The sequence below is a fragment of the Hylobates moloch genome, unplaced genomic scaffold (assembly GCF_009828535.3).
Source record: "Hylobates moloch isolate HMO894 unplaced genomic scaffold, HMol_V3 SCAFFOLD_1, whole genome shotgun sequence".
Classification (NCBI taxonomy): domain Eukaryota; kingdom Metazoa; phylum Chordata; class Mammalia; order Primates; family Hylobatidae; genus Hylobates; species Hylobates moloch.
Window position 1 is genome coordinate 131,505,518 of NW_026652276.1, and position 24,896 is coordinate 131,530,413.

General features: G+C 42.7%; 1 long non-coding RNA gene across 1 annotated transcript; it reads right to left on the minus strand.

Moving 5' to 3' along the window:
- Window positions 1–5,018: 5,018 nt before the first annotated feature.
- LOC131382196 (uncharacterized) lies at window positions 5,019–24,896 on the minus strand. Its single transcript, XR_009211454.1, has 3 exons — window positions 24,755–24,896; window positions 8,647–8,700; window positions 5,019–5,290 (listed from the first exon to the last, which is right to left on the minus strand). It is a non-coding gene; the product is annotated as an uncharacterized LOC131382196 (long non-coding RNA).

Consider the following 24,896-nt stretch of genomic DNA (forward strand, 5'->3'; position numbering starts at 1 on the left):
AACTGTGGGGTTATCAGCTGTGGGGGCTGTACCCTGCAGAGCCACAGTGGAGGAGCTGCCCAAAGCCATAGGAGCCTACCCCTTGCATCTTCATAAATTATGCTAGCAGAGGGCAGAAGCATTGATGAAGTGTTTGTTTTAAATAGCAATTTTTAAAATTCTTGCTACTCTGAACTGTGGCTTCACCAAAGAATCCTATTTAAAATGTGGCAACACTCAGTAGAAATTTGCATGGGAACTTTGGCTGCAAAGCCTGCCTCAGGAAAGCAGCCCTATTTAAAAAGAGCTATATGAATGCTACTGTCTTTGTGTTTTCCTGGATCACTAGCCTAGGAGACCACAATTGAGAAAATGTAATGTGAGACATTGAGTCAAAGGAAATTATTTTGAAGCTTTAAGATTTAATGACTGCCCTACTGAGCTTTGGACTTGCATGGGGCCTGTAGCACCTTCATTTTGGCCAATTTCTCCCATTTGGAATGTGAGCATTTACCCAATGCCTGTACCTCCATCGTACCTTGGAGGTAACTAACTTGTTTTTGATTTTACAGGCTCACAGATGGAAAGGACTTGCCTTGTCTCAAATGAGACTTTGGACTTGGACTTTTGGGTTAATGCTGGAATGAATTAAGACTTTGGGGGAATGTTAGGAAAGCATGATTGTGTTTCAAAATGTGAGAAGGACATGAGATTTTGGAAAAGCCAGGTGCCAAATGATATAGTTTGGCTCTGTGTCCTCATCCAAATCTCATGTCAAATTTTAATTCTCAATGTTGGGGGAGGGACCTGGTGGGAGGTGATTAGATAATGGGGGTGGGTTTCCCCCTTGCTGTTCTTGTGATGATGAGTTAGTCTCATGAAATCTGATGGTTTAAAAGTGTTTAGCACTTCCCCCCTCACTCTCTGTCTTTCTTCTGCCACCATGTGAAGAGAAGGTCCTTGCCCTTCACCTTCCATCATAATTTTAAGTTTCTTGAGGCCTCCTGGTCATGCTTCCTCTTAAGCCTGTGGAACTGTGAGTCAATTAAACCTCTTTTCTTCATAAATTACCCAGTCTCTGGTAGTTCTTTATAGCAGTGTGAGATCAGATTAATACAGGGGCTACCTCCTCCAAAGCCAACTTGAGGGAGTGGGGATGGGTACAGGGCTTCACCTGCACTCGGGTCCAGACTTCCCAGGAGGAGGAGTGGGAGCCTTTCTCTGCACACCTTTGTAACTCTGGTGCCAGCTATCTGGAGATCTTTGAGTCCTCCAGCATTTAGAGCTGACCCTTATTAATATTTAAATGATGATTTATATACACTTAAGTCTATAGTACTCGAGTATCATGATATTCTGCAACTCATATGCAAATGGCTCAATAAATAAGTAAATATACAAAGAAAAAGTTAAAACATATATAGAGAAAGAAAAATAAAGTAAATATGGCAAATGTTAATTCTTGACTCCATGTTGTGGAAACACAGGATGTCAGAGGGCTTTTCTTTTAACATTTCAGGATGTTTAAACTTCTCATTTATTATAGGTTGGAATTGTTTTAAAAATAAAATAAGAAGACAAAACAGTGGGTGCAGCTTTGATATGGTTTGGCTCTGTGTCCCCACCTAAATCTCATCTTGCAGCTTCCATAATTCCCATGTATTGTGGGAGGGACTTGGTGAGAGATGACTGAATCATGGGGGTGGGTCTTTCCCATGCTGTTCTCCTGATAGTGAATGGGTCTCACAAGATCTGATGGTTTTAAAAATGGGAGTTTCTCTGCACAAGCTTGCTCTTTGACTGCTGCCATCCACGTAAGATGTGACTGGCTCCTCCTTGCCTTCTGCCATGATTGTGAGGCTTCCCCAGCCATGTGGAACTGTAAGTCCCATTAAACCTCTTTCTTCTGTAAATTGCTCAGTCTCAGGTATGTCTATCAGCAGAAAACAGACTAATACAAGCTTCTTTCCCGGACATGATGGAAAATACAGGGCCCACTCCTATTTCTTCCAGGCATTGCTTATGTAGAATCCACTGCATCACTTTCATCCTCCTGCTGAGTCTGCCACATTATTCTCCTCTCACATTTGCTGGTGTTCCCCCTTCTCTTTACTCCACATTGACCCGAAGATGGAATATTGCCCCTTCTTCCTGGATTCTCACAAACCCCACCCCCACAAAGGTTGTGACCAATCACCTTTACTATGGATTTGGAGGCAAAGATTGGGGGCAGGGCTTCTATTACAGAACATCAACAGACAAAATGGAATATTTTGAAATCAAAATTTAACTAATTTTGCCTTTACAGTTTAAAATGAATGATATACTTCACTATCTTATACTTGTAATATTATTTCTAATACAGTGAGAAAACTGAAGGGCAGCCTTGCTGTTTTTAGAGGTCCCCTGGCCAGCCCTAACACAAGGAGGGCCAGATTCAGGTATTTTTATGGGTCATCTCTTCTCAAGACCCAGCCCTGTCATGTTGCTCATCTGGTTCCCTTTCCTCCTTCACCCCCTCACTCCTCTGTCCACAAAAACTCTGAATTCAGCTTGATTTCTTATGCAGAGCCATTCGGTTCCCTCTATATTGTGCCCTCTGCTTCCAAATGGTGTGGCTGCTTGTACAGTAGGAGGGGAGCTGCCCCCACGGAGCCACGTATCTATTAATTCATTTGGTTAAGCAGAAAACAATTTGGCCCTAAGAGCAATTATGCTAGCAGAGGGCAGAAGCATTGATGAAGTGTTTGTTTTAAATAGCAATTTTTAAAATTCTTGCTACTCTGAACTGTGGCTTCACCAAAGAACCCTATTTAAAATGTGGCAACACTCAGTGGAAATTTGCATGGGAACTTTGGCTGCAAAGCCTGCCTCAGGAAAGCAGCCCTATTTAAAAAGAGCTATATGAATGCTACTGTCTTTGTGTTTTCCTGGGTCACTAGCCTAGGAGACCACAATTGAGAAAATGTAAAGAAGTCTACCCCCAGCTCATTTTCCCAACCTGGTTATCTACTCAACTATCATTTGTATTCTTGACTCAGCCCTCCCGCTGACAGCTCTATTCAGCCTCCTTGGCTTCTATTCAGTCTGTTGGACCCAGATCTCAAACCCCCTTTGGGGCCTTTCTTTGTTCATTCCTACTTCAGGGTCGAGGACCTGTTCTGGATCTACCCTGTTCCTGGAATCTCTGCTTTCCATGCATTGTCTGCAATGTTTGGCTTCCTGTGAACAGGACTCAATGACCTCTGTCCCTTATATCACTTTGCCACCCCAAACGTCCACAGCCAATGTGAAAACCTTCAGGAACAGAATCCTTGCCCTGTCACTTCCTCCACAGTCCCAACTCTCACAGAAGTTTCTTGTCAGAGAGGCAAGTTCCAATTCTTCACTTTGGGGGAAGCCAGTGCTCTCTCTGCCTTGTTTCTGTAAGGTCCTCTGAACAGGCTATACCATGGTTGAGCCATTGTGACCCCTGTGACCCACACATACAGGCCTCCTGCAGTCACAAAGCCTGGAGCAACAAGAGAACCACTAAAGAAGAAGAAACAGCTAGTTCCTGTCTTAACTGATTAACCGACCTTGCAACATTCCACCATTGTGATATGCTCCTGCCCTACCCTAACTAATCAATTGACCCTGTGATATTGTGCATTGTGACCTTCCCCCACCTTGTGACTATGCACCTTATGACACTCTTCCCCTGCCTGAAAAAACTGCCCCTAACTATAACTTTCCACTACTTACCCCAAACCTATAAAACCAGTTCCACTCCCACCACCCTTCACTGACTCCTTTCTCAGACTCAGCCTGCTTCCACCCAAGTGAATAAACAGCCTTGTTGCTCATATTTAGCCTGTTCAGGTTGTCTCTTCAATTAGACATGTGCATAACAATTTCTAGAACTTTGGATTATCAGAAAGAACAGTGGAAACATCACTGGTCTAAGACCAACCAGAGCCCTCCTGATTCTGAGCAAGACAACCTTGGAGTCTTTTGTTTGCAATTGAATGGAAACTTCAGAACTATAATAAGAAATAGAGACTTATTCAAGGTTCTCACTCTCCCATGCCCTATTAAAGGAAGTACCAGGAAATTTTTAAATAGCACCTGCACCCCTGGATTGAGGCTTCTTCAGCTGCAGAGCCATCCAACTCCAGAGATGCTAGAGCACCGATTAGAGCCACCAAAACTCTGTGAGTCATCAGAACAACTCATACCAGGGCAGGGCACCCGTCTCTGCACTCTTATTATTTCATTCAGGCCAAAAGTTACAGTCATAATCTTGTCTTATCAGATTTGGGACACTCTGAAACAAATGTCATCCTAATTTTGGTAGAAACATAAAAGCAAGTAAGCACGATTTATAAACAAAGGGCTTTCAGCCTAGGATCTGCAAAAGTTCTCCTTCACTTTTATAATTTAGTCTATCTACAGAGGGACATTTAGACCTTATTGTACCTTTCCAAAAATTCTGCAACTAAGAGTCACAGCCTGTTAATCCTATCTGCTTTCTTGGAGTCAGGGGGTCTCTTATAACCACTACATGCCAGCAGGTGCTGTTCTAGGAAAATCTGCCTTCTTTGAGGAGCTTCTTCCCCCATACCGTGCTCTCACATGTACACCCCTGTAGTCTATCTCAGTGACTGGTGACCTCTTCCTCCTGGGACAGAGTCCTTCCCCCGGGGTGGTATAAATAAAGCTCAGAAGAGACAGCTCTTCCCTCTCCTGAGATAAGATTTGAAAACTTTGAGTTCAGAACCACCAGCTTCCCCTGTGTCACAGGAAAAACCCCAAAATTGGGGTCAGCCCAGGAAGCCAAGTGGGTCCTTAGCTATATGCAGGAAAGAATTCAAGAGCAAGCCAACAGAGTAAAGTGAATACATGTTTATTAAGAAAGTAATGCAATAAAAACGTGGCTACTCCATAGGCAAGGCAGCCTTGAGGGCTGCTGGTTGGCTATTTTTATGATTTATTTCTTGATCATATGCTAAACAAAGTGTGGATTATTCATGAGTTTTCCAGGTAATTTATTGGGGGTGGGGAGTGGGGCGCCAGGTTGCCATGGCATTTGTAAACCCTCATGGCACTGGTGGGAGTGTCTTTTTGCCTGCTAGTGTGTTATAATTAGCATTTAATGAGAAGCAAGGGTAACCAGAGGCCACTTCTGTTGCCTTCTTGGTTTTGGTAGGTTTTGCTCAGCTTCTCTACTGCATCCTGTTTTATTGGAGGGGTCTTGTGTCCTGTGTCTTGGGAAACCAGTGCCGCCAAACTCCTATCTCTCACCTGTGCCCACTGCATATCCCCAGTTTACCTGCAGGAGGAGAGAATGAACATAACACAAACAAGAGCAGCGGAGGTTGAGTGACCCTGCGAGTGCCTGGGGTTTCGGCATGAGAAGTTCTCAGAAGAGCCCTGGGCACAGCCTTCCCCAGGTTCTGCTTTTAGGTTCTGTTTTTCTATTCTGATGGTGGTGTTGACTTTCTAAACCACCCTGATCTTTCCAATAAATCTTTTCATGTTTAGACGGACTCAAGCTGGTTTTCTGTTACCTGGAACTCAAAGAATCCTAACTAACAAATGCCCCATAATTTATCTTCATCATTCAAATAATTACTATGTGCCAAGTATTACATCAGACCTTGAGGTAATGTGGATAAATAGGATGGCCTCTGCCCTTAAGGCATTCAGAATCCAGAGGAAAGAGGCATGGAGCAGCACTCCTTTCCCTGAGTTCCCAGTTCCTGGACTTCCCACCTTGCATGCCAATGAGTTGTGCACGGGACACTCCACCCCACTCTGTCCCCTGGGTGCAGTGGCTGCCCTTTTTGCCCCTTAAATTCCCATTACCTATGGCAATCATAAAGACCCTATGAAGCCTTGTTATGGGAATAAGTGAAATGTAGTAATAACAGTAATGCTGCTTTATGGTTTTCAAAGCCCTTTCAGATAAATCATCTCAAATGTCAAGAATATGCAGTTTCAGGGATCTTTATAGCAGAAAATTGACGTTTTCTGGGCATCAGAGCCCAATAAAAACGTTCAACTTCCTTCCTTTTCTTATCTAATCTTAATTTGGCTTTCTAAATAGGCTTCCTGCCTATGAAAAGAATGGGCTGATGGTGGGGAGCTGGGGAGCCGGAAGGGTGATAAAAGTATCCGGGTAACTTGGTTACATTTTCTGAAAATCAAATGAATTGGTTCCTGCTGAAGAGAAATGTCAGGGCCTCAGGTACCCAAAGGCCTGATCCTCTGTGAAAGAAAATACCATCTCGTGATCTCAGACTCACTACGCCAAAGGGAAAGTTAAGCTTCGACAATAGAAGGCCACAAACCTCCCCGATGGCCTCCTGCAGAAATTGCTCACAAGGAAATTCCCTGTGAGCCCCTAAATCTTTTAGGACAGCAGTCCCCAATCTTTTGGCACCAGGGACTGGTTTCCTGGAAGACAATTTTTCCATGGATTGAGGCAAGGGGGAGGCATGGTTTTGGGATGAAACTCTTGCGCCTCAGATCATCAGTCATTAGTTAGATTCTCATAAGGAGTGCATAACCTAGATCCCTCACATGCGCAGTTCACAATAGGGTCCGTGCTCCTGTGAGAATCTAATGCCACTGCCGATCGGCCAGGAGGTGAAGCTCAGGCGGTAATGCTCCCTGGCCCACCACACAGCTCTTGCTGTGTGGCCCGGTTCCTAACAGGCCACCGAATGGTACCCATCCATGGACTGGTGGTTGGGGACCGACCCCTGCTTTAGTATATATATCACCCCGTAAACTAACCCTAAAACCAAATTCTGTTGAATTACTTTCTGACAATGTCAATTGCTGGTTTAATTTCACAGGACAAGGACAAGACCAGAAATCATCCCTCTGTCTACCCTGAGATGAATGTATAACTGGCTTTTCCCTCTATTCCCTCTTTTCACACGTTTGCTCTAGCTTTTTGTTTGTTTGTTTTTGAGACAGGGTCTTGCTCTGTCACCCAGGCTGGAGTGCAGTGGTAAAATCATAGTTCACCACAGCCTTGATCTCCTGAGCTCAAGGGATCCTCCTGACTCAGCCTCCTAAGTAGCTGAGATTACAGCCATGTACCACCGTGCCTGACTAATTTTTTTTATTTTTTAACACTCAGGCTCTTGCTTTGTTGCTCAGACTGCTCTCAAACTCCTGGGCTTAAGTGATTCTCCCACTTGGGCCTCCTAAAGTGCTGGGATCACAGGTGTGAACCACTGCACTGGACATTCACTTTATGTTGTGTGAAGTGTACGATTTACTGAGTGGAAGACGATGTATAATTGACTTTTTCTCTAGCCCCTCTTTTCACATGTAAACTGTAGATTTACTGAGCCTAATCAGAGCCTCCCAAGAATGTAACCACCTGCCTCCTCTTCCTTTTTTTTCTTTCCTGCTTATTCTTTCCCCTTTACTGATGTTCCCAAAACCCCCTTTGGAAAAAGCACAGGTCACAGATGCTCCTGTGACTTGTATTTTTTCCCAGGCACATCCTTAACCTTGGCTAAATAAACCTCTGTCTATTGAGATCTGCCTTAGTCACCTTTTTTTTTTTTTTTTTTTTTTGAGACGGAGTCTCGCTCTGTCGCCCAGGCTGGAGTGCAGTGGCGCGATCTCGGCTCACTGCAAACTCCGTCTCCCGGGTTCACGCCATTCTCCTGCCTCAGTCTCTCCGAGTAGCTGGGACTACAGGTGCCCGCTACCACGCCCGGCTAATTTTTTTGTATTTTTAGTAGAGACGGGGTTTCACCGTGGTCTCGATCTCCTGACCTCATGATCCGCCCGCCTCGGCCTCCTAAAGTGCTGGGATTACAAGCGTGAGCCACCGCGCCCAGCCCACTTTTTGGTTAATAGCTCCAAGAGTGAGCTGGCAACCAAAGTTCAGGGTCTGCAAAGCCAAGGCCTCATTCATTCAACTCATTCAATCCACGAGCTCTATTGCATGCCAATTTATACCAAGCACTATGGTAATGCTCATGACTGTACCCACTCTCATCAGGATTTTACCACTGAGTACAGTGGTTCTTGAATTGTCCTGTGCCCTGGAATCACCTAGACAGCTTTTAGAAATACTGATTCCTGGATCCCACACCCAGAGACTAATTTATTTAGTCTGAGATGTGATCTGGATAGCAGGCGTTTTTAAATGTCCCCAGGCAACTCTAATGTGTGGCCCAGGTTGAGGCCACTGGTGTTGGAGAGGAAGATGAAAAAGCAGAGAATCACCAGAAAGGGTCTAAGCACCTGATGCAAGAAATCATGTGGGGCCCTCACAGCCCAGGCTCAGGATCCTCTGAGAGGCTCAGGATCCCAGAGAAGGAACACCTCAGATGAGACCTGCCATGTCATGCCGAATGGCCAGGTGAGGATGTTGGGAAGATGGGAGAAGAAGACTGTTCTGGGCAAATAGAACAGCCAGTAAATGCCAGAAGAAAGTGCCCTGAAGGGAGAGAGAGCCTGGTGCATTGGCAAACAGAAAATGCCCCTACGGCAAAGGAGAGGCAGGAAGTGATAAATTGAGCTTGGAGAGGTGAGTAAAGATCAAAACACAAAAATTGAAGCTTTGAGATGCAATTCTGAAGACAGTGAGGAGGCATTAGAAGGTCTGCAACAGGAGAATGAAAATGACCAGATGTGGATAGACAGAGCACTCACCATCTTTCTCTCACACTCTTGGAGAATGACTAAGAATGACTCTTAGGCTCAAGCCTGTAAGTAGAAAACAGCATGGAAACAGCATGGTTAATGCAGATAGGTGATTGTGTTAATGACGTATCATTTTACTTTTTAAAATCTTGTTTGTATCTAGTCATTGGGTTTGATATATTTATAACCTTCTTTTCCTCCCCAGGAGATCAAAGCAGCTGCATCATCTCATTAACCTTCACTCAGCATTCCTGGAGGAGATTGCCAGGTAAATTATATTAGGGAAAATTTGAAACACTTAAAGTTTGAAACATCTGCCAAAAACTCAGTGTGATAAGCTGAGAAAACGCCAAGTTCTGGGGCTGCTTTTTTCCCTGATTCTTAGGGTCCGATTTATCTGCAAGATGACATTGTTAAGAACAGGTCAGCTTGGAGCATCTCTGCAGAGCAGGGCAGTGCTGAGCTTCAGGCTAACCTGCACTTAGAGAAAAATCAGAGGGAAACAAAATTGCTTTTTGCTCAAGGAAACTAACAATTTCAGTTCCTGGGAAAACAGTTCATGAACTGAGCTATAAGAGAAATGATTGCATTGGCTCCCAGAGGAAACAGGATCTTGCCAACTCTCCCACTGTTAATAAAAATTTTAGACTATTTTACATTTGCTCTCATGAGAGAGAGACTAGATATTGCTTATCGAAAGCTAAAACACTTTGAATTTGATTTGACCTGGTAGATTTTTGCTAACTCAGCAACTACACATTGAAACTGGCCTGTTTATTGTTTTGAATCAGTCAACTGTGTTTCCCAGCATACTGCCAACTCTTGTACGCCCAGAACTGATTTTCTGCTGCTCTTTCCTTAAGTTACCTCTTACCTGCTCACTTGAAAAAGGACGTTTAAATTTGCCTTTCAGTTCCAGTGCTGAGCTCAGCCCACTGCCAGAGATCAGACAAAAATGTCAGAGCACTGGATTACACCAGTGCTTCTCAAACTATAGTGTACTCCCAAATTACCTAGGGATCTTGTTAAAATGCACACTGGTAGGCCTGAGGATGGCCCTGGATTCTGCATTTCTAAGGGACTCTCAGGTAATGCCGATGTTGCTGGTTCCAGGGCCATACAGTGTCTACTGGTTCTGAAGCTCCGAGACGATCGCTCCTCTTAAAACTCTCTCCCCCTCACCCTGCTTCAGTTTTCATTATCACGGAATCATCTGAGTCTTAAAGACCTTTTGCCCTTCCAGTGTCTCCTTTAAAAAACATACTCCCTGGAGGATTAATATTTCATGCTCTCTCTCAGCTAACAGTATCAGGGATTAAGTTTCAGCCAGTTGAAATCCAGACCAAAATGGAGTAAGTCAGGACTGTGGATGCTGAAGAGAAAAAGGCAGCAAAGAACACAGAAAGGACCTAGTGGTGACTTTATCCTCCCCAATGAAAGAGAAACAAAACATGAAGCCACTCAGAGGAGTTTCAAACCACAGGACGTCACCTGGAACGCGTGCAGAGCTATAGCCTTGGCAATAAATCCCACTTTGGCCCCAGGATTGGAGGCAAATTAGGTCGCATTTTGCATCTGTTTCCTAACCTGTAAAATGGAGATGACGATACACACCCCATTGTACCTCAAGTTATGGTGAGGATTAAAAACGAGACATTTAATCTTAGATACTGCCAAGCACCTAGTATGGTAGTTCTAATCATTACTCAAAATATAGTCAAAATGTAATTAACAATGCCTGTACAACTTACAAAATCAGATTAGCTGGAGTGTGGGGGTGAAGGGAATACAGTTTATCACGCAGTCCTCCAACCCCTTCTCTGTTATTTGCCTTTTTGTATCTTGCGTCCCATGATAGTTTTCCTCTGCTCCTTTCCTCAACATTTGATTCTAATTTACTTGTAGCATTTTCCCCTAGGGAAATGTCCTATTCAAGAATAAGAAAAGCATCAGGAGTTACCATGAATTCCTACTGGGATACCTTGCTTAATTAGAAGACACCACTGTAAATCCATTACTTCACTTGCCCTTTAGTAGCTGACCTTGGACAAATAATTTTCTCATACTTTTTTTTTTCCTCTGTAAAATGGAAACAACAGCAGCTATCTCATAGGGTCACTGTAGAGGCTTTGACAGAATATTGTATATGGCCTCTCGAATATTGTAAATTGGAGTCTTCTGCCTCAGAATACCCCATCAATGTCCCTTTGCTCAATTGCATCAAATAGGCATTATCCTTGGGAGTAAACAGACCAAGCTGTTTACTAACCTTATTTCTTCTTTTTCTTTTTCAAACTTGAAATGCTCACTCCTATTTTCTCAACTTTTCTCCAAATTGTAGCAGCCCAAAGAACTGTTATTGGAAAAGCTGTATCAAACATAATGTTTTTGAGCTGTTCTTTTTTAACAACAAGTCTAAATGGGACAATTTCAAATTTCTAAGGAAGTCAGCATTTTAGCCACTCAGAGTTGGTTGGGAGCGGCTCTCAAGAAATGGAGGCATATAAAAAAGAATGAGAGCCTGTCATTTACGACAACTTAGATGGAACTAGAGAACACGATGTTAAGTGAAATAAGCTAAGCAGAGAAAGACAAATGTCACATGTTCTCACTCATGGGCAGGAGCTAAGAAAAAAACATAAGTTGAATTCATAAAGAGTAGAATGATGGTTACCAGAGGCTGAGAAAGATAGCAGAGAGGGGAAGACAAGGTGGGGAATGTTAATGGGTACAAATATACAGTTAAGACGGAATGAATAAGGTCTGGTATTCAGTAGCACAATAGGGCAACTATAGTTAACGATAACTTATTATATATTGTAAAATAACTAAAAAAGTGGATAATATGGTTTGGCTGTGTCCCCACCCAAATCTCATCTGCAATTATAGCTCCCATAATCCCTATGCCTCATGGGAGGGACCTGGTGGGATGTAACTGAATAACAAGGGCAGGTTTTTCGTGTGCTCTTCTCGCGACAGTGAATAATTCTCACAAGTTCTGATGGTTTTATAAAAGGACAGTTCCCCTGCACAAGTTCTCTTGCCTGCCACCGTGTAATACATGACTTTGCTCTTCCTTCGCCTTCCGCCACAACTGTGAGGCCTTGCCAGCCATGTGGAACTGTGAATCAATTAAACCTCTTTCTTTTATAGATTACCCAGTATCAGGTATGTCTTTATTAGCAGCATGAGAACAGACTAATAGACTGAAATTGGAATCTTCCTAACACAAAAAATGGTAAACACTTGAAGTGATGGACATTTCAATTACCCTGATTTGATCATTCCACATTGTATGCCTGTATCAAAACATCACATGTACCCCATAAATATATACAACTATTATATGCCCATAATAATTAAAAATAAAATGTAAATGATTAAAAGAATTTCTTAATTTATATATATTACTTTTATAATGTATTAAAGTAATAATTACAATAATTGTTAAAAATAAATGGAGGTGTTAGGAACAAGACTCTGGCAGGATCACAGTGAGGTCTGGAGAGGAGCTCTTTCTTTCCCCTTTGGAACTCAGATCACCCCAATCCAATAATCAAAAGCAAAATTGCCAGCATATGTTTTGTTTTCCATCACATGATGTTCAATTTGGGCCATGATAATATTTCTAAAATCCCATTTAATATACATTTTGTTTTACATGAGCTAACAGATGGATCCTGAAAGCTATGGAAGAGAATGGCTGTACAGTATGTCATAAGTCACATTGGTAGGGTGACAGGCTGCAGGTGTCTATGTGGCTTGGGAAGCTATTAAAAAATATGAAGAAAATCAGTTCAATATTAGGTGTTTTTAAAGTCAAAAAAATCTTAATTTGGAAATCTACGGGTGGGCTGTTCATCTTATTTTTTTTTTGACATGGGAAATGAAATGTTAAAATACCACTTGAACAGGCAACCACCTTTCAATTATCTCATCCTCCTTGGGCCCCAGTTTCCTTATCTATGAAATAAGGCTCGTTCTGGGTCAGAAGTGGCAGAGATTTCATTTTGTGTGCTATCCCTAACCCATGACAGCAGCTACTGAGGCCTGGCCTGAGAGGTCTGAAGCTCTGTATCAGTCAGGGTTCTCCGGTGAAACAGAACCAATAGAATGTGTGTGTGTGTGTGTGTGTGTGTGTGTGTGTGTATGTGTGTGTGTGTATGTGTGTGTGTGATTTCTTATAAGATATTGATTACAGAGTCTGAGAAGTCCCAGGATGTGCCATTTGCACTTTGGAGACCCAGGAAGTCCAGCGCTGTGTTTTGAAGGCCTGAAAGCTGGAGAGTCAATAGTGTAGATTTCAGTCTTGAGTTCGAAGGCCTGAGAACTAGGAGCAGGCGGTAGACTGATGTACAGCTCAAGCAGTCACACAGAGAGAGGGTGAATCCCACCTTCCTTCACCCTCTTGTTCTATCCATGCCCTCAATGAACTGGATGAGGCCCACCCACACTGGGAAGTCTGCTTTCCCCAGCATACCAATTCCAATGCTCATCAGACATCTGGGCATCCTGTGGCCCCATCAAGTTGACACAAAATTAACCATCATAGATAGGCTCTGTCTGAACTGGTGTCACAGTAGATAATTTATATCTGTTATGAGTCTAGGGCAGAGTCAGTTAGGGTTGTGCCAATCATCTGTAACACATGTGAATTAGATGGTCACTGATGTCCTTTGCTTTCTCCGTAGGTATTGAGTCTGATTTGCCTACCACAAGATGAAGGGCACATGTGGAGCGGGAGAAGCAGAAGATCGGATTGGGAAGCCCGAGAGTCATCTGGAGGTGCCCTAAGAGTGTAGCTTTGGATAATAGACATCCTGAAAGGTGGCTTGCCTGCCACTGAATACCACATGCAAATTCAAGCCCAGTGAATATGTGTGGTCTCAACTGAAACCAAAAAAAAATGTTTTTTTAAAAACCAATACAGATTTAGGCCCTCACAATTCTCTCAGAAACTGTAATGGGTTGAATGGTGGTCCCCAACATTATGTCCATTTCCTAACCCCTGGAACCTGTGACTGTGACCTTCTTTCAAAAAAAGGGTCTTTGCAAAAATAATGAAGAGATCAGATCATTCTGGATTACCCAGGTGGGCACTGAATTTAATGACAAGTACCTTTACAAGAGACAGAAGAGGAGAAGACACATGAGGAGGAGGAGGGACTGTGGCCACTGAGGCACACTGGAGCCATGCAGCCAGGGAAGCCGAGGCACGCTGACGTTCACCAGAAGCTGTCAAAGGCAAGGGAGGGTTCTACCCTAGAGCATTAGGAGGGAGTGCGACCCTGCCAATAATCTCATCTTTCAATTCTGGCCTTAAAAACTGTTTTAAGCCACCAAGATAGAGGTAACTTTTATGGCTGCTGGAGGAAACTAACACAGCAACCTACAAAGGCAGAAGAGCAGCTCAAGCTTGGCCACAGGAGGAGTCAGGCCTTGTGCATAGGACATGGGCTCAGATCTCCACCACCCTTCCCAACTCCCCTGCTCTGCAGATCCCCTCCTTACACAGGATCCCCCAAGTAATCAGCACCCCCTGCCTGCCTTCCTTTGGGCCTGGCCCCTCATCTGTGCCATCTCTGCCCTCAGACAGCCTCACCCAGGCTGCTCCTTGGGCCTACCTTGACCTCGGCCAAGTTCTCTAGTCCAACTCAGCTGCCAGGCTAGTCATTAATCATAATTCTATTTGCACAGGATGCACATGGCCATGTTGGAGAGTCTGCCAAGCTATGCTCCTTCTCCTTTATTACCCAAGTGACAATTTGCAACTGCACATACAACCCTGCCAGCACTTGGCAGCTGAGGAACGGAGCAGGAGAGGCAGGGAGCATGCCGGCAAGTAAGTGCCCTGGAATAATGTCTGACAAAGAACCTTTCCTCTTCACACCGGCAGGTGAATTTGGAATTTGGTTAACAATCATTTATTGTATGTGGTCCAATGCTAGAAGAGAGGATTTTCAATGTTCCCAACACAAAGAAAGGATCGATGTTTGAGCTGACAGATATGCTAATTACTGATTTGATCACTGCACATCATATGCATGTATGGAAATACTCTGTACCCCATAAGTACGTATAATTATTAGGTGTCAACTAAACATATAAAAAAAGAAATTTTCTTCTCCCAACTTGCAACAGGTAATGCACAAAAGGGGTCATTTCTGAAATGTCATCTTTATAGCCTCAGAATTTCAATGCACAGGAAGAGCATTCACAGTAACAACAAGTGGTCCAAACCACTTACATCTTTGGACACTGTTGCCCCATCCTATCGTGTTCTAATGATGTCTACTGCTTGCACACACCAAGGAAATCTAAAATTCATCATATAGCCAACCATACCCCCCACCTTGAAACTGGTACATTCCACCTCCACTTCTCATTTCATCCACAGCCATTTCTTTACATTGAGACCTCACCTGGAAAAATAGAACAAGCTGTCTTGTAAGCTGGGTCTTCCCCTACTGTCATAGAACAGGACAAGGGACTAAGATGTCATCTGGCTCCAGTGTTATGATGAGAAATGTGAGGGAAAAAAACTAGGCCAAAAATTCTGCTTGCTAGGTATTATGATACAACACTGTATATTACTAGAGTTTACTCTTGGCCATGTGTGTCAACAGTAGTGATGTAGACCAATACTTAAAATCTGGGAGACACCAGTTTTTTGTTTTAAGAAAGGAATAATTAGAGCTTCCTTGCATAATTAGAGTGGGAATCAACATACCAAGTCTAGGGCTCGCACATAGCAAGTCCTCAGTGAATATCAGCCACTGGCATTCCTGTTGCTGTTATTGGGATTGCTGTTAAAACCACCCTCCCCAAAGATATGTAATGGTTGGTTTCCCTCCATCTCCTACCCGCCCTCCACTATTCCCACTTGCCTCCACGTTTGTTCATCTAATGACGAAGGGAGGGATCAAGATGATGGAAGAAATGAAAGCAGAAACTTGGTTCCTGCTGGATCAGAGAAAGGGCCTTAGCCATTCAAGGACTAAAAGGTGCATTTGTCTATCAACCACTTTGCTTAACTCTGTTCCGTATTCTGCACACAGAGTCATTATGAGACACTTCTGCTTCACAAAGCACAGCAGCCTAAATGCACTTGATTTTGTCTCCAAAACCACCAGCCTACGTATAAAATATGCATCACCCCAAGAAACCATCTTGCTTTGTGAACAATTGGACACATGACTACAGAATGACCCCATCCAGACAGCCCATGCTGCCCTGATCCCTTCCCTGTAACTCGGAAGATGCTGCCAGTTTTCTTTGGCCAAGCACAGAGGAAGGGTTTCCGTTTCTGTTCCCTCCAGCCTTGATGTTTGTCCACCAAAAGCCAAGCCTTGTCCTACCTAGGGTCCTGGCTCCGCACAGTGCATTAAGGAAACCATGGTGCCTCCTGCTGTTCTACCTTCAACCCTAAGCTCTGTCCCCGTATCTCAGCACCTGGATCCTCCCTTCAGCTCCCCCACTCCTCTCCTGACCTCTCTATGCAGCCATACCCTTCTGTTACCTGCACGAACCTAGCCCACAGCACAAAAAACAGGTTGCTAACCTTGTGTACGACGTCCTTAGACAAACTTCAACCCTCCTCATTGGTCCATCAATGTCCCTTCACGCTATGGTAGTGGTAACCAGATCCTGGGTATATGCCTGGTCAGCTGGGCAATGCTTCCACTTTCCCTGCAATTTCATCACTCCAGTCAAAGTCGTCACTCATCACCTTGACGTCAGCCAATCTCTTAGAAATGCATCTGATGAACTAATCATACATGCACATAAATGGCTGAGAAAGCAAGGTTTTCCCCTGGGGACTGGTAGCAACTGGGGTAGGCATTCCCTCTTTCTAAGGGCCATTCCTTGGGGTCTGCTGTTGGCCAAAACATTGGGACCACAACCTTTGTACCCTCCTAAAAATGAATTATTTTAACTCAGGTCAGCCACTTGGTATATTTGTTGCCTAGGGCTGCCATAACGAAGTATCACAAACTGGGTGGCTCAAACAACAGGAATGTATTTTCTCCCAGGCCCTGGAAGCTAGAAGTCTGCAATGAAGGTCTCAGCAGAGTGGATTCTTTCTGAGGGTTCTGAAGGACAATCTGTTCCATGCCCCCTCCCGGAGATTCTGGTAGCCTTAGGCATTCCTTGACTTGTAGATGTCTACAATGTGAAGACTGTCTTCACGTTGTCTCCCTCCGTGCATGTCTGTCTCTGTGTCCAAATTTTTCTTTTAGGTAACGACATCAGTCATATTGGATGAGGGCCACTGTAATGGCCTCATTCTAATTTAATCATCAGCAAAGGCCTTATTTCCAAAAAGGTCCCATTCACAGGTCCCAGGGGTGAGCACTCCAATATTGTTTGGTGAGACACAATTCACCCCTAAAACCTGGGTATAACATATTCTTATTTGGGTCAAGGATACATTCTTCAAGACCCCCATAGAATTTAAAATTTTCATAATACAAAATTAATTTTTCTAAAGGTAAAACAATTGTGGAGGGACTACAATCTCAAAATGTATTTAATCAGTTAATTAGTTTATTTATTTATTTATTTATTATTTATTTATTTATTTATTTTTGAGACGGAGTCTTGCTCTGTCGCCTAGGCTGGAGTGCAATGGCGTGATCTTGGCTCACTGCAACCTCCATCTCCCAGGTTCAAGCGATTCTCCTGCGTCAGCCTCTTGAGTAGCTGGGATTACAGGCGCCCGCAACCACACCCAGCTGATTTTTGTATTTTTAGTAGAGACAGGGTTTTATCATGTTGCCCAGGCTGGTCTGGAACTGTTGACCTCAAGTGATCAGCCCACCTCAGCCTCCCAAAGTGCTGAGATTACAGGCATAAGCCACAATGCCCAGCCTCAAAATGTATTTAATCCACAAACATGTAGCATGTTTGCTTTTTAATATTTCTTTTTTTCTTTTCTTGATGTTTTCTCTAAAGTTTCCCTTTGGGGACTCAAATTTACATAACCTCTACCACAAAGTGACTGATTTTTCAGCACAAGCCCAGGCAATATGGCTTAATACAACTTAGATGATATTATGTGATTCAAAAAGTTTTAATTTTTAAGTAGCAATTAATATTAAAATAACAGTACAAAAATAACCAAAATCCCTTGCAGAAATTCTGGTGCATGTAAACATGAGAGTGATCTACAGCCACCAACAATGGAAGCTGCATGTTTCCATTAACCAGCTGAAGCAGCACTGTCATCTGGCAACGGCATGAACACAACAGACAATTCCAATGGGGGCCCTGCTTTGAAATTGCGTAAATCAGTTACACTTTTTTTAATCTGGAGAATTATTGGGATTTTTTCAAATTTACAGTGTGAACACAGCAAACAATTCTGATGGGTCCCCTGCTTTGAAATTGTGTAAATTATTTACACGTTTTCTAATTTGGAGAATTACTGAGTTTTTTTCAAATGTGCATAGCCAATTGAGACTTTGTTAATATTTTTAGGTCCCACTATTTCAAATTCGTATCGTTCAAAATTGCACTCAGTGCCACTGCACTGTGTAACTAGCACTTTTCCTTCAGGAGGAAGAATCACAGGGCAGAACTACCCAGAGGAAGCAAGGCAGCGCAGATGGCGGCTACATGTGTAGTTACAGAGGCCAGTCATGTGTAGGTGAGGATAGAAATGGGTTTTAGATATTTCTCTGATCCTTGGTCTTTATGTTGTTTATTATCCGGCCCTCTCTACCTAGCTCTGAAGGCTGATACAAGAAATATTACTTTTATTGCATGTTCTTTTGTCCTCCCCTTCCCCTGGCTACCAAAATAGGCCTGTAATCTCTTGGTATAAAAGCTCAGTTCCTAAAGCAAAATGACCGAAAGGCAACACGAGGCAGGCAGTAAATACTCAGCAATGTGGTGTCGTGGTTGACCGTGAACCAAAAGTCCTGAGACTTGGCTTTCAGTCTTGGCTCTGCCACCAACTGGTTATACTTCCTGGAATAATTTGTTTAACTTCTCTGGGTTCCTGCTCCTCCACAGTAAATGGCTTGTACATTTTTGCTAAATTGATGGAATGCCAAAGGCAACACACCATTGAGAATTGCTCGGCAGTTCTCTCACAGAGAGAAGCATGGGTGATGTGATGAGGATCTCCATCACAAGTCTTCTCACCTCCTCCCCACTAAACCCATGGTTTTCCTGAGTTTCCCAAGTAGTGCTGAGGCCTCACATGCCCAGAAGAGCAAGTAGGGCTGTTCCCACCAGTTTTGCCAGCTGTCTCATCCTCAAAGTCCTCACACACCTCAGCTACCCCCAGCTTTACAGTGTATGTTCACCCCAACCCCAGCAGGGAAGCAAAGGCTACCTTGGATGCGTTGCACTGACCCTGACACCTTGACAGTGCAGCAGGTCTTGGACAGGCCCATCCTTGGGCTTCTGGATAGAAGGGCCCTACATAGATACAGTATCTTCTGAACTAAAACACGTGATTTGCTTCACAAGAGACTGGTGAGTTTTGAAAGTAAAATAATCTAAAAAATATAAAAATCCAATCACATTTAGCAAAGCCTCTAATTAATTGCCCTAATCAAAAAGGAACAAAATTGCATTAGATTCATCTACCTAAGAAAATCCATAACGGGGCATATGGTTACACATTTCCCCCTGATTAGTGAGCAACAGGAATGCTCTCCTCCCTAACCCAAACCATCTCTACTGCTATTTCCACAGATGAGCCCCATTTCTTTTTTCCAAAATCCTTCCCTCTCTCTATAAAGTAAGACATTCTCTTCAGCCTTGTGAAAAAATAAACAAAAGAGAGAACACATCTTGTCCTAGTCTTTGGAATGTCAATATAAAAACATGTTCCACTCTTGGAGCAAAGTCTTGTTATTTTCAACCTATCTTCAGCAAGGGTGCTCCACAAAAGGGTCTGGAGTTTTACCTTTTGGTTCCATGCTCAACATCTGAATGGGTTTTTTTATGTTTGATTGCTGTTTGGGTTTTTTTTTTTTTTTTTTTAATCTTGTGAGTGTAAGAGTAGACAGAAAAAGGTATTAAATAGTTAACTCTTGCCTGCTCCCAACAATACTGACAGCAACTGGTGTCAATAAAAGATAGTGAAAAATGAGCTGGGATTTTAACATGTGTGAACCAGGTCTCCCTTAGATCTGATGTGAAAGTTGAAGACAGGAAGTTGAAGTCAGTAAAACAGGGCCTTGCCTTTGCAAGGTACAGTGAGAGCAAATAACTTGGAGAAATAAAAAGGTCTCCTAGGCATGAGCACCATTCTTCCCGTTTTCTTATGGAAATATTGCCCAGGAGAGACTTGATGAAGAGGTCAGAATACATAGTTATTTTAGAGCCATTAGGCAATTTTGTCTGTACTCAACCAAAAGGTCATTAGAATTGCAAACAGCTAATGTTGCATGCCAACTTGTTTGCAGGAGAAACCAATTATCACAAACAAAAGCCTCTTGTCTCAGATTGGTTTACTCCGACTGCTTTTACAAAAAAAGAAAAAAGCAGATGATCCTCCTGCTCTGATTTTAACAGGCCTCTGCCCGACCCTTCTGGCAACAGAGACCTTAGGATCTTAAGCCAAATGGGCACCTATGAAGCAAAGCGCTGCCACCTCCCTGGGATCTGGCCTCCCGCACTTCCAGCCTCTTGAACCCAATCAGTGTTTACGGGGAACCAAGTCTCTTCTAAGTTGTTCTCTTTATTTAAAACAAATAAATGACAGTGTTTGAAAATAACCAAGAGCTGCAGCACTAACTCTCAAGGTGAACTTGGCTGACTGATGTGCATTTGTAGACACGATCTGCTTGCTAGGGTGACTGTTTACAGTCATTAGGAGACTCTGGAGAATTGAAGGTCTTTCTGTGGATTTCTTGTATTTTTGAATGCTTAAAAATAGAGTGTTTTTTTTTAAGGGTATCATTTATAAACCATTTGGCTATCTTATGCTTCTTAATTTGCATATTTAAACTTCTATGTAGTTGATCAATATAGTAGAGGCATTAATGATTAATAATAATAAGGAACCATAAAGTTTAGAATGTGTACTCATTTAGAGAGGCAGCACAGCACAGTGGTTAACGCACAGACTCTGGAGCTAGAATGCATTTGAACACTGGTTGTGACCTTGGACAAGTGACTTAACCTCTCTGAGCCTGTTTCCTCATCTGTAACATGGGCATGACCATCATTCATAAATGATGTCCTTTAAATGATTTACAAATAATGCCCTTTAGAAAACACCTTTTTATTTCCTCACATGAGCTATAAGGACTATAACAGTGCTATATAGCTAACAGCTCATAGTATTTGTAATTTTTCTGAGGCATGAATTTGAATCACGTGTTCTGTGAGAATAGCATGAAATAGCCCATCACCTGATTTGAGAAACTGTTGCAGGTTAGGAAAGGAAGGATGAATAAATTAATAATGTTGCTGAATAGTTGGTGGTCTTTACGAGAAAAGGAAAAAAATAGATTCCTATCTCGAGACATACACAAAAATCTATTGTAGACAGAAATAAAGACTTAAATGCAAAGAACAAAACTTTAAATCTTTTGGAAGAAAACAAAAGAATACCATTATGGCTTCAGGAAAGGAAAGAATGTCTTTAAAAAGACAAAATAAGGCTGGGCATGGTGGCGCACACCTATAATCCCAACACTTTGGGAGGCCACGGCTGGCAGATTGCTTAATCCCAGGAGTTTCAGACCAGCCTGGGCAACATGGTGAAATCCTGTCTCTACAAAAAATTAGCCAGGTGTGGTGACATGCACCTGTAGTCCTTGTTACCCAGGAGGCTAAGGCAGGTGGATCCCCCAAGCCCAGGAGGTCAAGACTGCAGTGAGCCATAATTGTACCACTGCACTTCAGCCTGGGTGACAGAGTGAGACCCTGCCTGCAAAAAAAAAAAAAAAAACCGTGGTGGGGAGGGAGCTGTTTTTAAAAGCTATAATATATTTAAAAACATTAAAATTAAGACCTGCTCACCAAGATATCATAAAAAGTTGAAAAGATAGGCACAACCTGGGAGAATATATTTGTAAAACATTTAACTGACAAAAGATTAATATCCAGAGTAAAAGAATGTCCATGAATTGATAAGAAAAAAGCAAACAACCTAATAAAAAAATAAGCAAAACACCCGAATAGGTATTTCACAGGAGAGGAGACAGGAAAGGCCATCAAATATATGAAAATATGCTGAATGTCATAGACAAGGCAATGCAAGTTAAAATCACAATGAAAGACCATCCCACAACCACCAACTTGATGAAATACCATGCACAGCAGAAGGATAAAAAGCAATGATCAGGAACTCAAGCGCTACAGGTACACAGGTGCAACCACTTTGTAAAACAATTAGGTATTGCGGAGTAGAATTCAAAATGCTCTAACTTACAATCCAAAAAGTCCATTTCTAAGAGTGGATCTCAAACTTTGCGGTATATTACAGTTCCCTGATATGTTTTTTACAAATCCTGATCCCTAGGCTGTACCCATACAATTAAAAAAGAATCTCTGGCATAAGACCCATACATCAGTATTGTTCAAAACATCCAGATGATTCCAAGGTGAGCCAAGCTTTCTAGCCAGCAGCACCCTCTGGGCTGTGGCTTTTGACTGCTCTTCAGTACTGGCTGAAGTGGAGAAGACCCAGAATTAGCAGGACACCCAGTAGGCTGGGAGCCCATTGAACAAAATCCCATTCATGCTTTCCATCCACAACGCCCTACGTGTAAGAAAGAGATCCTCTCCAACTTGGATATTTACCTCTTGTGCCACACAAACAAGGAAGTCCTCCAGCAGCCCTTTGGTCCAAGACACAGCCAGGTTTTCCTCCCCAAATACCAGTGGGGTAGCTCCTCTCAAAGTGTACAAAAAAGAAAAAAGTCTCATTTTTGGGTTCTAGGGCTGGGGGCTGAGAGGTCAGACAGGACTACTGGAAGATGTAACATTACTCAGAGGTCTAAACTGAATGGTTCCAGCAGTTTGTAGCAGAGGGTCTCTTTTACGACATCCATTTAGCAGCAGGGTGACTACTCTAGCCATGCAAGCCTACTCAGCAAATCAGAGCTTCCTCATTATTTTGTAACAGTTGATATAAAAATTTTTGATTGAATTTAAAATTGAGTTGTGTTAGCAAGGTATTTTCAGTGTAATGCTTGTCAGTGGAAAAAAAGAGCTATTTGATTCATTATCATTTTTGAATTGTTATTAAATGATTTTAAAATTTTTATTACCTACCTTCAGAGCAATGGTTTTCATCAGTGGTGACTATCAAGAATTTAAAGAGATCATCAATTTAAATCTTGACCAGAAATTGCATGTAACCATTTCATGCATACAGCCTGACTTAAAAAAAATTATGTTCAAGGAGGAAAGCTTAAGTTTCTCTTTGTAAAAATGTTGAAAGATTCCATGCAGAAATTTTATACAAATTCATTTTTTAATACAATTATGTAATATAAAAAAATTCTTTTTTCACCAAGACTCATGGAGATGCCTCCAAACACCCTCCAGTTTACCCCTGTATGTTGAACAAATGCTGTCATTTTCTGTATCTGTCAAAATGGGTCAGGAAGTATGGCCATAAAAAGAAACTTTCCATGAAACACGTGCAAAAACATTTATAGAAACCTTGTTTGTAACAGCAAAATACACCAGAAACCACCCCCAAATTCATCACAATGGAATGGATAAATGGTGGTGTGCTTATTCAATGGAGTAGAATGCAGCAGGGGAAACAGTGAACTATACGGACAGGTTAACATGGAGGAATCTCAAAAGCTCATATTAGGCAAAGGAAAAAAGCAAGTCACTAAAGAAAACTACACAAAGTTCAAAAAATATGCAAAACAAATGACACATTTTTAAAAGAGGGGATTGGTGATATTTTTAGGAGAAAATAAAGTCCCTAAATATAGCCACTCTAGCAGTGCCCCCACACAATCCAATCTCCACTGTACCTCACCCACATTGGCGCATCAATCCGCTGCCTCTTCAGGCTACACCCAGAAAAAAGATGCTCTGCCGTGTCCCCAACTCAGCTGGAGTTCCCTTCCCCAGATCTAGGGCTCAACTGAGGGATAAAGAAGACCCCTTCACTTCTCAGGTATCCACTGGGGTCTAAGGTTTTGTGTCCTTGAGTATCCTTCTACCAACAAATCAGATTTGATTTCGTGGACTAGAGGCAAATCAAGCTCTCCCATCATCTTGAATTTTTCCTCACTCTTTAAAAACTCAAGAAAACTCTTTTTCTGTCAAAAATCTTGGCTCCGGGTCTATTACCAGAAGTGTTCATAACAGTGGCGTCTATTCAGACACTGGACTGACTAATTCTGAGCCCACCATCTCCCACAGCAGTGGGCAACTCAATAAGAGGAAGGCCGAGGCAACAATATGTTAGGAAACATCTGCTGTTTCCTTGAAATTTTATCTCACCACAGCAGAATTCACGGCACCACAGGAGCTTAGAGAACGGCTTTACAAATTTAGATAATGCTTTATTTGCCTAATCCTTTGGGAAATCTGCAGAGATATTTTTTTTTCTCCATCACAGATGTTCACTACCTGCAACTCCCACGCTGTTTAATTTAACAATGCTTGATGGAAATATTTTTACCACATATTAGATACTTTCCTAATTTCTTCAATATATCATCCAGAAGACAAGGACTGTATTTGCAAAAGAAGGTCACCTCATTAAAAATATTAATTATTGGCCAGGCAGAGTGGCTCACACCTGTAATGCCAGCACTTTGGGAGGCTGAGGTGGGTGGATCACGAGGTCAAGAGTTCGAGACCATACTGGCCAACATGGTGAAACCCCGTGTCTACTAAAAATACAAAAAATTAGCTGATTAGCCGGATGTGGTGGCGCAGGCCTGTAGTCCCAGCTACTCAGGAGGCTGAGGCAGGAGAATTGCTTGAACCTGGAAGGCAGAGGTTGCAGTGAGTTGAGATCACACCACTGCACTCCAGCCTGTCAACAGAGCGAGATTCCGTCTCAAAGAAAAGGAAAAAAAAAAGAATATCAATTATTATCTTATGCTACCTAGTAGCTCTGGAAACTATCACGGGTTAGGAAAATGGGCAGGACAACTTGGCTTTCACTCACCCTGGCTGGTCTGTTCTTCTGTGTCCTTCCGTACATCAGCTATAGCTCATGGCTGCTAGCTTGTGGTCAGCAGTAGATCTTTACAACAAGGTGTCCATGCTTCTCCAGGTGTGATCCTTGGGCCAGCAGCATCAGCATCACC